This window comes from Camponotus floridanus, unplaced genomic scaffold, assembly GCF_003227725.1.
Source record: "Camponotus floridanus strain SB8 unplaced genomic scaffold, Cflo_v7.5 scaffold380, whole genome shotgun sequence".
Lineage (NCBI taxonomy): Eukaryota > Metazoa > Arthropoda > Insecta > Hymenoptera > Formicidae > Camponotus > Camponotus floridanus.
The window spans coordinates 37,278-50,651 of NW_020229526.1; the positions used below are offsets into that span (position 1 = coordinate 37,278).

Sequence of the window (13,374 nt, forward strand, 5' to 3'; positions counted from 1 at the left end):
ATTTATAATTTTCTATAATTTTTTATAATTTTCTTATATTTTCTATATAATTGTACACACATGTATATATACAGGGTGAGGCATTTATAGTGACGCGGGCGTATTTCTCGGAAACAAAGCGAGATATTAAAAAATGTTTCAGACGAAAGTTGTATGGTTTCAAGGGGGACATAAAATGGTGTTATTAGTTTGATCTTGAAGAGCCACCTGAAGGACACGCGAAGGTCAGCTCCAACTTTTTAAATGGGACACCCTATATGCTTTTGCATATTCTTGTAGCTCATCTCAAGAGCTTTCCAAAACACTATAATTAAGTTAGTTTTCATTAAGTACTTTCCAAGTTATGAGGCTTGAAATCATTTTTTAATTTTACATAAACCGTAAAATATCTTGTAAAATATTCATTTTTCGATTATTTTACCTTAATACTTTTATGTACAAAATAATGAGAGGAATCAATTGGTTAAAGAAAACATATTATTTTTAAAAAAAATATTAATGTTAATTAAATTAATTTTTCGAAAAATAATATCTTTACAAATATTTTTAATTTTGTACATAAAAGATTTCAATATAAGAAAGATTAATGAAAATAAATTTAATTATATTTTAAAGTCTTAATGATAACAATTAAATGCATTTAAGCTATAATAAAGTGTAATTTGAAATAATTATTATATTTTTTGGAAATTGAGTCTTAAGATACAACTAAATAATGTCAATTAAAATTATATTTGAGGAGTATTTCAAATTAAATAATTAACATTTTATTTCTTTGAATAGTCATATCAATTATGAAATAATAAAACATAATTTCTTATGAAAATATCGTCTGAAACATTTTTTAAATTGCTTTGTTTAAAATACGTCACTATAAATGCCTCACCCTGTATATATATATATATATATATATATATATATATATATATATATATATACCTATATTAATAATCTAATTTTAATTATTTATTGTAGTCTGTTGTAAATTACATAAAATTGAAAGAGTACATACAATAATAATTCGTTAAATTTATCTATTTGATAAATATATATTTAATTTCAATATTTTTATTCTAAATTTTTCAAGTATTAAATAGCTTACTTTTTATATTAAAAGATTATTAATAAGTTCGGGAAACTTTTACCTAAAAAATTTATAATCGCGCGCAAATATCGTTAATGAAATTCTTCTATATAATAAAAAGAATATTAAATAAGAATAATGAGATTTGATATTAACCAACGATTAAATATCAGTTTCTTGCTCCCAAAATTTGTTGACCGCGCTTTTGCAAAACACTAATGTGCTCGAAAGTAAAATATTGCAAAAAATAAAATATTATCGATCACACTGTGGAAATTAAAATCAAAATAAAATAATTTACTATAAATATCGTTCTTGATTAAAAGTATTTCGCAAAATTCGCGTCGCGTTAAATATTCGCTAAATGATTTAAACAAATATATAGCGAACAATTGCGTTTTTTCTATGTTTTTGGGCACAATTGCTGACTCGGCGAAGAAGCCTTATCGCTATCCCTTATGTCAGGTGAACCCTAGCAAATGAGCGGTTTGTATTGACGAAGAGTCGAAACGATCCTCATCGCGGAGAGTTATTTCTCATCGGTTTTTGTGGGACTTATCCGCTTAGTTCGGTGCTTCATTAAAAATTAAAAGTTTTCGTTATAGAGTTGGAACTCAGATTTCCTTGACGGTACCTGGAAACAATGTTTTTGACAGTAATTAAACGACGATCACCATAAACTGCTTGAATTAAATCACGAAATTAAATTCATACTTTGTAAATAATAAATTATATACTAAATGATATACTTTGAAAGAAGATGTATTTTCTTCTTTTAATTAAGAATTCTTCCATTAGTATTTGTATTAATATCAGTATCTTAATAAAAATAATAGTAGAGTGAATATGGATATAATAGAATTCATTTTTTCCAATATATAAATTTAAAATAAATTTTGCAAACTTTTTTGATAAAAAAAGTGTGGTTACAAACAAATGTATTTTATTAATTAATTTTGAATTAATTTAATTTTTGGTCTCTTTTAAGAAACCATTTGCAGGCACTGGACGTCCCACCATTTTATATTATATTTAATTTATGGACAAGTGTATATGTACATATAATATAATAAAACACATGCGCAAATTATGTGATATAATTGATATAACTCCTTTTTGCATTATACTTAATATTATATTATGAATATATGAATATGACTTCAAATATGCAAGTAATTAAAGAATCGAGAGACGAATTAAATGGGTTATATATAAAAAGTTAAATATTATGGCACATAAAATAATATAAACAATATAATGTTAGTAACAATTAACCTGATATTGCTGATTAACTACTTAAATCTAATAGTCGATTTATAAAAAAAGTACTAGATTTATAAAAATCGTACTCGATTTATAATAGTCGTAGTCGATTTATAAAAAAGTACTAGACTATGATTAATCGATGTGCTTATTTATTGCTTATGTTTTTTTATGTTATTGACTTAATGTATTATTCAATTCTTATTCTCTATGTAAACTTATAATATCTTAGTATTATTTACAATATCCAAAAATGTTTATTAAGCGTTTAAAGATTCGGGAGCAACATTGTTTTTATAAATCGTAGATGGAACAACTAATTTAGAAACATTTAATTCCCAATTATTTTTCACTTGTCTTGTCCTATATACAATTATTAAACTTGTATATTGCATTTCGGTAATTTACCTTCTATATGCATTTTTGGAAATACGTTATAAATATATGGTTAATTATGAATATATGGTTGAATATAATAAGACGATAATATTATTTCTTTACTTCCTTCATCGCTAATTAAAGAAAATCGTTAATAGAATAAAGATTTATTGTAACATTAAATAATTAACTATTACGAGCAGTCGTATTTATCTCATTTTTACTTTTATACTTATTTTTTTCGATAATACGTCGCAAAATTCTTACATCGTTCATTTTTTAAATTTTTTATTGAATAAAAATCACTCTATCGATTGATGCTATGAAATTGATCGTGTATATGTATTTAGTGACATATTGCAGTCATTCCGATTCAGCGCTGTTAAATGTTATTACACTCGAGTCAGCGCAAGAGAATATTTTGAATTAACTGGATTTGACCGAACAACAAAGTCTCTGTGTAATTCTCAAAACGGTAAGTATATCTTTATAACTCATTGAAATAGAACTAAACTTTTTATTTATCTTAGTTTTTTTAATGCTGTTAAGAAATGGTTGAAAAACATTTGCCGCTTTTTAATTCAAAACTGAAATTTAGGCGAAAAGTTAAAACGCGAAGCATTGACGAAACGCTTGCCATCCGCGGCACGTTGACGGCACCGACGACGCGAAAGGGTACTTAGCTTCCTATTCAGGCACTTTAAGATTTATCATAAATTGAAAAATTTAAAATAAACCTCAAGGCACCATCCAAGTACTAAGCCCTCCCACCGCGACAAGGTGTACCCCATGGGAGGGTTATATTATATATATTTTATATATAATATAATATATAATAATTTTGTATTATACTATATAAATTTTAATTCGCAAATAAACAATAAATAAAAATATAAAAGATATGAGAAAATTTATTATTATATAAAGCAATGTTCAAAATAATTGATTTTAAAACTAATTATTGCGTGCAATTAATTTTTAAATAAATATATTTTAATGTTATAAATCGCGTAATTATAAAATAATTTATATTTTTTATACATATAAATTTTAAAAATATGATAAATAAACAAATTTATATTTGTTTATATATGTAATATTTAATATAATAAATATATTAATATGAAATGTTTTATAAAATATAAGAAGTATCTGAAAATATTAATTAATAAAAAATTTTATAAAAGTTTTAATTATTTTAAAATAAAACCGAATATTTTTTATAAGTATATGTATTAAATATGTTACAATTTAAAATCACTATTGAATCACTATCAAAGAAGTAAAACGAAACGAGAAATATGTATATTTTGAATATACTATTGATAATTGATTTATATATTATTGCGTCCGTGGAACGATATATATCGAACGTGCGCGACACAATCGGCATACACTGACGTTCGTGCACTCGTAAATAATAACACAATTTAAGATGCACAAGAATTTTAATAAATCGCGAGTAACATACAAGAATTCAGAATAATCGTGAAATGGACACGAGTTCGCAAAACTTGACAGCTGGGCTCAGACATTTTGACAATCGTTGTTTTAACAATACCTTGACAACGCGCGCGGAAACTATCTTCTTCGAAAGAATTCAACGGGTGACGAATACAACAGGACGGGACAGGACGCAACAATATAATAAATAATGAATGTGATAAATAATTTATATTAATGACTTACATCATATCTCATTGGTCCATCCATTTCCAAAACCTCCTTTTTTCTTTTGTTTTCTTTGCTTTTTCCTCGTCGCACTTCAATCCTCGTAGCACTCATTTGAATTCCTCGTTGCACTTACATTCATTCGCGAAAAATTCCTCGTTGCATTTGCAATTGTGTACAAAGAAAGAATTTAATAATATATGATACATCTCACATCACTGCTTCACTGCTCAAGAGCCACTGAGCGAATGATCGTAAGTTAGAAACATACCGGGTTACTGTTTATATCGCCAAGGTTGACTATGTAAAAAAAGAATTTGATAATATGTGAAACGTCTCTCACGTCACTACTCAAAGCCACTGTGCCAATGATAAAGCCACATCACATATTAACAATAGCGCGATACTGTTTATCAAGGTCGAATACGGTGTTGATAAGTCTCTCGTTGCCGAAATATTTTCTTTATTATAAAATATTTGCGTGAGGAATATTAAATTATAGAAATAGTTTAATTTATTGATTAAGATTAATTGATTATTTATTAAACTATTTATCAAACTATTTATATTAAAATTTTTCGTTATGCTAATTATTTGCATTTATAATTCGATTATTTTACTTCGTGTTTTCTCACAATCCCTTCCCCCCAAATTATATTTAGATTGTCAAGTAAAGTGATAAAGTAACACGGATGGAATATATTTGTGACTCTAAGTATTAAAATAATAATTATTGTCCGTAAAGTTTGCAAACATCGAGGTAATTATTTAATATCTCGGATTTCTTCACATTAAATCAATTTTCGATTAAATTGTATATTGTTTAGTTAACCAGGATTGAAAAAATTTAAAGCTTTGGTCGAAATATTTAATTCTAATATTGTTAAAGAAATATTATAATAAGCATCGATGATCAAAAGATCATAATATATATACATATAATTCTCTTCTTGTCCCCTTTTATGTATCCTCTGTTTCAATTTTTATTCGCGGTAATGAATGATTACGATTCGATAAAGATTTATCGTTGCGATATACAGTTTCATATCGTTTATCAAAAGTTAATTAATTTTTAATTATTAATATTTATAGCAAATTATGTTTCGATACTAATTGTAATTGTGTTTATTACAAAAATTACAATATACGAAGCGTTTCTCATCACTATTTTATTACTCGAGAGTCATCGTGCGAATAATGACAAAGTCGTAACGTATAATGTGCTATTGTTTATATTTTATAATGTCAAAGTCGAACACAGTGTCATCGATAATTCGTTGAAATATTTGATATGTTATAAAATATACACTAACGCGAAATATTAAATAGCAGAAATACTCTAATTTTTATTGATTATTAATTAAACAATTTATCACGGAGCATTTCGTTACGTTAATTATATGCATCTATAATTCAATTGTTTTACTTCGTGTTCTTTCATAATGCAAATTACATTTAGATTGTTAAGTAATACGATATCCGTTAGCTTTATTTATTTATGAATTCCATATCGCACAGAACTGAATATTCTTAAAATAAATTATTAAATTATGATTCCGAAAATACCGTGTTCTTTCCGCGTTCTCTTCGCGTCCTCATACAAGATTATCATTTTAACAGAAAAATTTTATCGCTGTCCCTCTCGTCAGATAATATTTCTAAATATTGCTAATTAAATATAAAGAAATGTCGAATAAAAGAAAGTGAAGATTCGATATGATAAGTCAACGATTAAATATTAGCTTCGCAAATTTTAATTTTCGATCATCTTCGATATTATAGAATCACGAGTTAATTATTATGGATTTAATAATTTGTTTTTTCAGTTATATTTGTATTTACAAATTTTTTTTTCGTATTGGAAAATATTCATAAATAATAAATAAATTAATAATTAATAAATTATCGTTGCGAAAACACCGTGTTTTTATCGCGTTCTTTCTCGCGTTTTTAGACGAGATTGTTTTAATAAAAAAGTTATCATTGTTTTTTCTGTTAAGTAAAATTTAATGAAAGTTGCGTGGCTCGTACGAGTACCGCCGAGGAGTCGAAACGATTTTTATCGTTTTCGGAGAATTATTTCTCACCGATTCTTGTGAGATCCATTCGCAACGTCTAGTTCGGTGCCCTGTTGAAAATTGGGAATTTTTATTGTAAGGTTGAAGGAACTAATCTCAGGTTTTCCTGGCAATTTCCGAAAGCAATGATTTCGGTAGTAATTCAACGACAATACACTTCTTTAACGTCAAATTAAATTAAATAATATATATTTAGATGAGAGAAATGTCTTCTTGAAATCTTTTCTTTTCTTCGTTAAAAATGTTCTATCATTATTAGAATTGGTATTATTATTGTTTATATATATAATGTCAAAAAGATTTAATAGTAAATTAAATATGGATATATAGCGTTGTGTATAAAGTTGAATTTTTCAAGTAATTTTATATTGTAATTAATTTGTATAAGTTTTTTGATAAAAATGATTACGATCAAATATATTTTTATTTAATATAATTTGTCTCTTTTGAAAAATTATTTCTAGATGCTAGGGATATTAACATTAATTTTTAGTTTATTTTAAGAAACTATTTGCAGGTGTTGGACATCCATCGTCATTTTGAAATATTAGTTTTTAGATATATACCATTATATATATACATATATGTATAATAAAATACATGCACAAGATCATGTATCCAAATTATTTTTATAATTTTTAATAATGTTATATATTATATATACGCGAAATTATACATGAATGTTACATAAAATGTGCGAATACTTAAAAATTTCGAGACAAATCGAATGGGTACCCCTATATCAGTAAGATATTGGAGGATATTAAAAGAAAAGAAATTATTAATTTAAACGTAATAAGAATAAGAATCTAGAGAATTAATCCAGAATTAATTGATTAAAATTATTTGATTTATTTTATTTTGCACACTGTCCGAATTGAAATTTTTTAAAATCTTGCTGATATCGGATTCGATTAGTCTCGCGCGCGCAAACGGTACCCCAAATTATATGTGTTCGCACATTTAACACAAACTCCAATGTATTTTATTATTTATAAATATTATTTATAAAATTTTATACAAACTCCAATGCATGTATTTTATTATTTATAAATATTATTTATAAAATTTTATAATTTATAATTCTTCGTAATCATATATCATTTCAATAAAAAAGATCATTATATTCATTTAATTTTCAATAAAGAAGTATATTTCTTAATAATGGAAGAACATGTTTTTTGATGTGCATCAATTTCGTGTATTGAAGATAATGACGAGAAATAATTGTCGTTAAATTATTACTGAAATCATTGCTATCGAGAATAGTCCGGAAGATTCAGGATTCGTTCCCTCCTACAGTGAAGTTCCCGACGTTCAATGGATCACTTAACTTTTCGTCGCAGATTGATCTTGCAAAATCTAATGTAAAATCAAGATGTTAATCGTTCTCCATTTTTAAGATCGCTCCTTTTTTTATCGGATTACCGGTATGTCACTTGCGTATCTGCAATTGAATATTTTGAATATTATCGATTTATTTATTCATTGCGTTTTATCGCGAATTTTAAATCGCGATTTATCTTATAATTTAATTGTTGACTTATACATTAAAGCTTTGTTTATCTTTCCACGTCTTTGAATATTGTTTTTTATAGTTCGTGCAAAATGCTGGTAGTGAAAATATTTTCTTCTATAATATGACAGACGATCGATAACTTTATTAATAACTGTTTTAAACGTGATTCTTTATTTCTTCTTTATTTAAATCTTATTAAACTCTACAATTACATCTATTATTAGAGGGACTTTGAAAATCATTCGTCCCGTTACCTTCTATTAAACGTAGCCATAACGCGATTTTTAATTATATTTTAAACTTATAGAGCTCATTTCATCTTATTCAGCTAATCATGCGCGAATTAGGATATGTGTTTTATTTTCAATCGTGAAATTCATATAAAGTCGCGTATATTAATCGCAAATAAATCGGACAGTGAAATTTATGTTCATAAACAATACGGACCACAAATGTTTGCCAAAATATCTTCGTTTGTCATCATTTGTGTAATAATTATATCGCACGCGTGTCTATTGATGGTTTCGATTATTATATTATAAAAATTATGCGTATCTCGCAATCGATTATTGTAGATTTATTTATTCGTCGCGTGTTCTCACAAATTTTAAATCGCGATTTAACAATTAAATTACTTAAATTATTACTTATAGTAATTTAATGCGCCAGTAATGCAAATACTTTCTTTTACAATCGAAGAAACGATTAATAATTTTAATCATGTCTCTTTTGATCACGATTATTTACGTTATATAAAACTTATTAAATTCTATTCTATGTAAAAATTTTTAGTAAATTTTATTTTATACGTATATTTTAGACAATTTCGTGTGATAAATTATTCCATGTAATAAGTTATTTTGTATTAAATTTTGAATTATATTATTTAGAAATCCAAGAAACGCAAATATAATAGAATAGTGTGTCCGATGGAATCAGGCATAATTGATACATATGCAAAGGAAACAAAACTCATCGATATGTTAAAATTTATCTCGTGCCTATCTCCGCGCTAGCAGAAATTTTCGGCTCTAAGAGAAATTATTTCCGATCCTTATCTTCCGCGATATCGGCGATACCTAATGAATGTCAATGAAAAAAAAGATTGTCCGTACGACAGAAATCAATTAGGAGAATATAGAATGTTACGTACTTGAATAATTAATGGCACAATTAATACATTTTTTTTTTCTCTGCTATGATATTTGTAAACCTCAGCTTTCTCCTTTCGCAGCGAAAGGAAAAATAATTTATCCGTCCGCTAAAGATAACGATGGAATAAAGATGCTCCAAACACGAGTAAAAAATGTAAAAATAGAGAACAGAGGAAAGCATTTTTCTATAAGAACTCTCCATATTATTAAATTCGAGAAATAAGCTCTGAAGAATTTGATGATCATATATAAAACACATTTAATTCCTTCCAAGAGATCTTATATTGATGAATAAAAGATATTTTCTAAGCAAAATTAAATATTACAGTAATTTCTTCCTGTTTTCGAATTATCTCTGTTCGAATATTGGAGTCAAGAGCACAAATGTGGACCATATTAGAAGTGTAATTAGATATAATAAGTGTTATTATTTAAGCAAGAGCAATTGTGCTTAAAATATTTTTGATATTTTATATATATAAATCAACTAAAAAGCGTTTCTTCGCGTACTATTAAGAGCTATACTCTGTAAGCGTAAACGCGTCGCATGTTTGCTCGCGCAAATGTATGTGCGATTTATAAGCTGCGAAGACATGAAAGTAAGAATCCAGTATTACTCTTTCCATGTTCCATTAAACTTGATCCAGTCTTTGTCCCATGATCTGACACCTATAACTTCGCATACATTGGCATCATTTCACCTCCTCCTTTATCGAAGTACACCTACGCAGCGGACATAAGCTGTCATAAGAGTTACCTGCAATCAACACAAATAACGTCATATATTTCTTAACTAAGTCAAGTTCGTTCCGGAGATAATATAATAGACGGAAGTCTTATTTTATCACGGTTATAATCGTGCTGAAAAAGTATGTAACATTTCCATTTAACATTTAAATTTACTTGGAGTTAATGATATTTATCTAATTAGAATTTTCTGCTGGTATAATTTTAATAATAATTCTAATAAATATTTATATTTACTTTCTACTATTGATTTTGATCTTGATATGTGGGTCAACATCATGACCCTGAGTAATAAACAAAATAAAAAAAATGCGTTTTAACGTCTTAGGATTTTAATTATACTGGATAGGACTTAAATTATCCTGCAACGATACCCGATGCGTTTGTATTATAAGAATACTTTATAATACAAGCATAATTACAGATTTTCTTATCGTTCTGCAAATCTGAGATATTTAAATTGTACTATTAATTATACAAATGAGAGAAAGTTATTTTTTAATACGTAGATTAATATATTTTGTTAATATTACAAAAATAAGCTGAATTCTGAATTATTAATATAGTAACACAATAACTATAAAATTACATCTTAATATTTATTTATTTTAACATCTCTTAAGTTTTTTATTATGTTAACATATCAACATATGTATATTAGTACTGCATTAATTATTACTTGCTAATACACATAAATTAATAAATGTATATTAATATGTAATATATATATATATATATATATATATATATATATATATATGATTTAATAGAGGATAATATTACAGATATAGAATATAATTTTAATATAATGTAAAATACTTATGAATGTTGTACATAATAAAATATTATATGTTTAATTAATATTGTAAAATACTGTACATATAATTAATATTTAAATATATTTATATATAAATATTAACAAATTAACAAATAGTTATATTAACATATGTTATTAATATTTTAAATCCTATAAAAAGTATTTTTTACGAATGTGGTTTATTAATATAGTATTAATATTTTTAATTTAATAATAAATGATATGGCATAATTCTTGGAGTACGCTATCTCTATAATATTTTTATTCCACATTATAAAAAACCTTTCTTAATTTTAATTTAAAAATCTATTTTGTGAGAAAAACACGATTATTGATTTGATCGATTAGAACGATTTTTCGTCGTTTTAGTTATATATCCACCATATAAATTTGAAAGAGTGAACAACAACATAAAAAATTTATTATATTCTCTTATATACAATACTGTAATATTATATTCTAGTGTTAATAATTTACGTTTTTTTATTAATTTGCTTAAAGATAATTTACCGATACAAACTTGTAATAATATAGTTAATAAAATTTTATTTGAATGTATATTGATAATTGTAAAAATTATCAAATTTTTGGTAGGAATATACTACTTTTAAACAGTATAAAAGAATTCAAATATATATATTTACAGATATTTTTGCATTCTACATAACGGCCTCTTATGCTTTAGACCTACGCGAAATAAACTGTTCTGCCATCTTACAGCGCTCGATCGCTAGCACGAATTTGGAGTGGGAAGAACGGCACCGTGCTTTGCTATTACATATCATTTCTCGATCGAAACGTCTGTTAACGACCTCAGAAGTTGTGTGTTTACATATGGCATACACATTTATTGTAATATCGCCAAGTGTTATTAGTCTTTGGAAGTTTCTCGAAATAATAAGAAATCACAAGTGCGCATGTATATCTTTCATGTTACAATGATAGTGGATAAAACATTAATTTATTGCAGCTAATTATTGTAACGAAACATACACTTGCTTAGAATTTGTAGTATATCTCATTATACAGAGTAAGTTATTCAAAATTAAGTTTATTTTTATATATTTGTCTTAATTCCATCTTTTTTCCATTAAATCATGGTAGAGACAGTGCTGTGTCTAATTTGTCCGTTTGTACTTTCTAACAAAAATATATTTTTACAGATATCTAAGATAAAAGTAGTATCATGTTTCTTAAACTATTGTTAAGCAGCAGTTTAACTATCATCGTCGCTGCGGCTTTTTTAACCGACGAGATAATTAAAATATCTCAGGAAGAGTTAAACAGGCATTCAAATTATATATTACCGCATATTTATGATATCATCGTTACACATATCGAAGAAAATATTCTTGTCTGTAACTGCATTATACGTATAGAGATTAAACATCCAACATCAAGCATATTATTGTATTATTTACACGTAAAAAATATTAATCTAACTATGTTTTATTCTTCATATTTTAAAAATGATAGACATCAAGAACAGATCATTTATACATCGGTAAAATTTATGTATGATGTTGAGAAAAACATTGTTAAATTTATATTCCCTAATGATCTATTGCCAGGGTATTACAACATAAAATTAGTTTATAATATAACTGAAGATACAGGCCTAAAAACCTTTTATAAAAGAGATGAGCGACAATGGTAAGTAACTGTTAAAATGTTAAATATAAGTAATTTCACGATGTTTATGATCAAGCCCTGGTAAATCATTTTTCTATTTAAAAAGTATTTTCTAAGAAAAACACATTTATACATAGACATGTACGTATTTGAAATGTTTCCATTCTTAATTATATGTTTCTTAAATCATCTTTTTGTAAAAAATTTTGCAATTTAATATTATCATTATTATTAAAATGAATGTAAGCTCCAAATAAAAATTAATTTAATTAAAGTAGGCAGCAATAATACACGTCTTATACAGCATTTTATTGTCAACACTCGAACGAAATCAAATATTCCGGTAGAGGTTTGAATTGTTTTCAAAAATATAAGTAGATTTTGAAGGATTTATATTTTTATAAAACTTGCTTATATGAAAATTGAAATTTTGAACAAACACTTAAGTTTTACACTGTTTATTTTGACAATATCAAATTTTAGGAAATTCATTTCTAATATTTAAAAAAGTCTATAATTTAGAAGGAAAACATTTCAAAACACATGTTTATATAAATTTTTTTATCCTTATAGTTCATAAAAGTCATTATCAAAATTTGATTAGATCATAAACACTTACATAATACAACTTTTATAAACACTCTGCATATAATACATACAATTATACAGGGTGTTTCATTTTAATCCGATCACCTAAATTTCTCGGAATCTAAGCAAGATAGAGAAAAATGTTTTAGACAAAAGTGTATGGTTTCAAGGGGGACATAAGATGGTGTCATTAGTTTGATCTTGAAGAGCCACCTGAAGGACAACTCCAACTTTTTAAATGGGCACCCCTATATGCTTTTGCATATTCTTGTAGCTCATCTCAAGAGCTTTTCAAAACACTATAATTAAGTTAGTTTTCATTAAGTACTTTCCAAGTTATGAGGCTTGAAATCATTTTTTAATTTTACATAAACCGTAAAATATCTTGTAAAATATTCATTTTTGATTATTTTACCTTAATACTTTTATGTACAAAATAATGA

General features: G+C 25.9%; 1 long non-coding RNA gene across 1 annotated transcript; it reads left to right on the forward strand.

Moving 5' to 3' along the window:
- Positions 1–9,767: 9,767 nt before the first annotated feature.
- Positions 9,768–12,126, forward strand: LOC112638832. The gene is made up of 3 exons (XR_003123184.1): positions 9,768–10,016; positions 11,358–11,741; positions 11,875–12,126. It is a non-coding gene; the product is annotated as an uncharacterized LOC112638832 (long non-coding RNA).
- Positions 12,127–13,374: the final 1,248 nt, after the last annotated feature.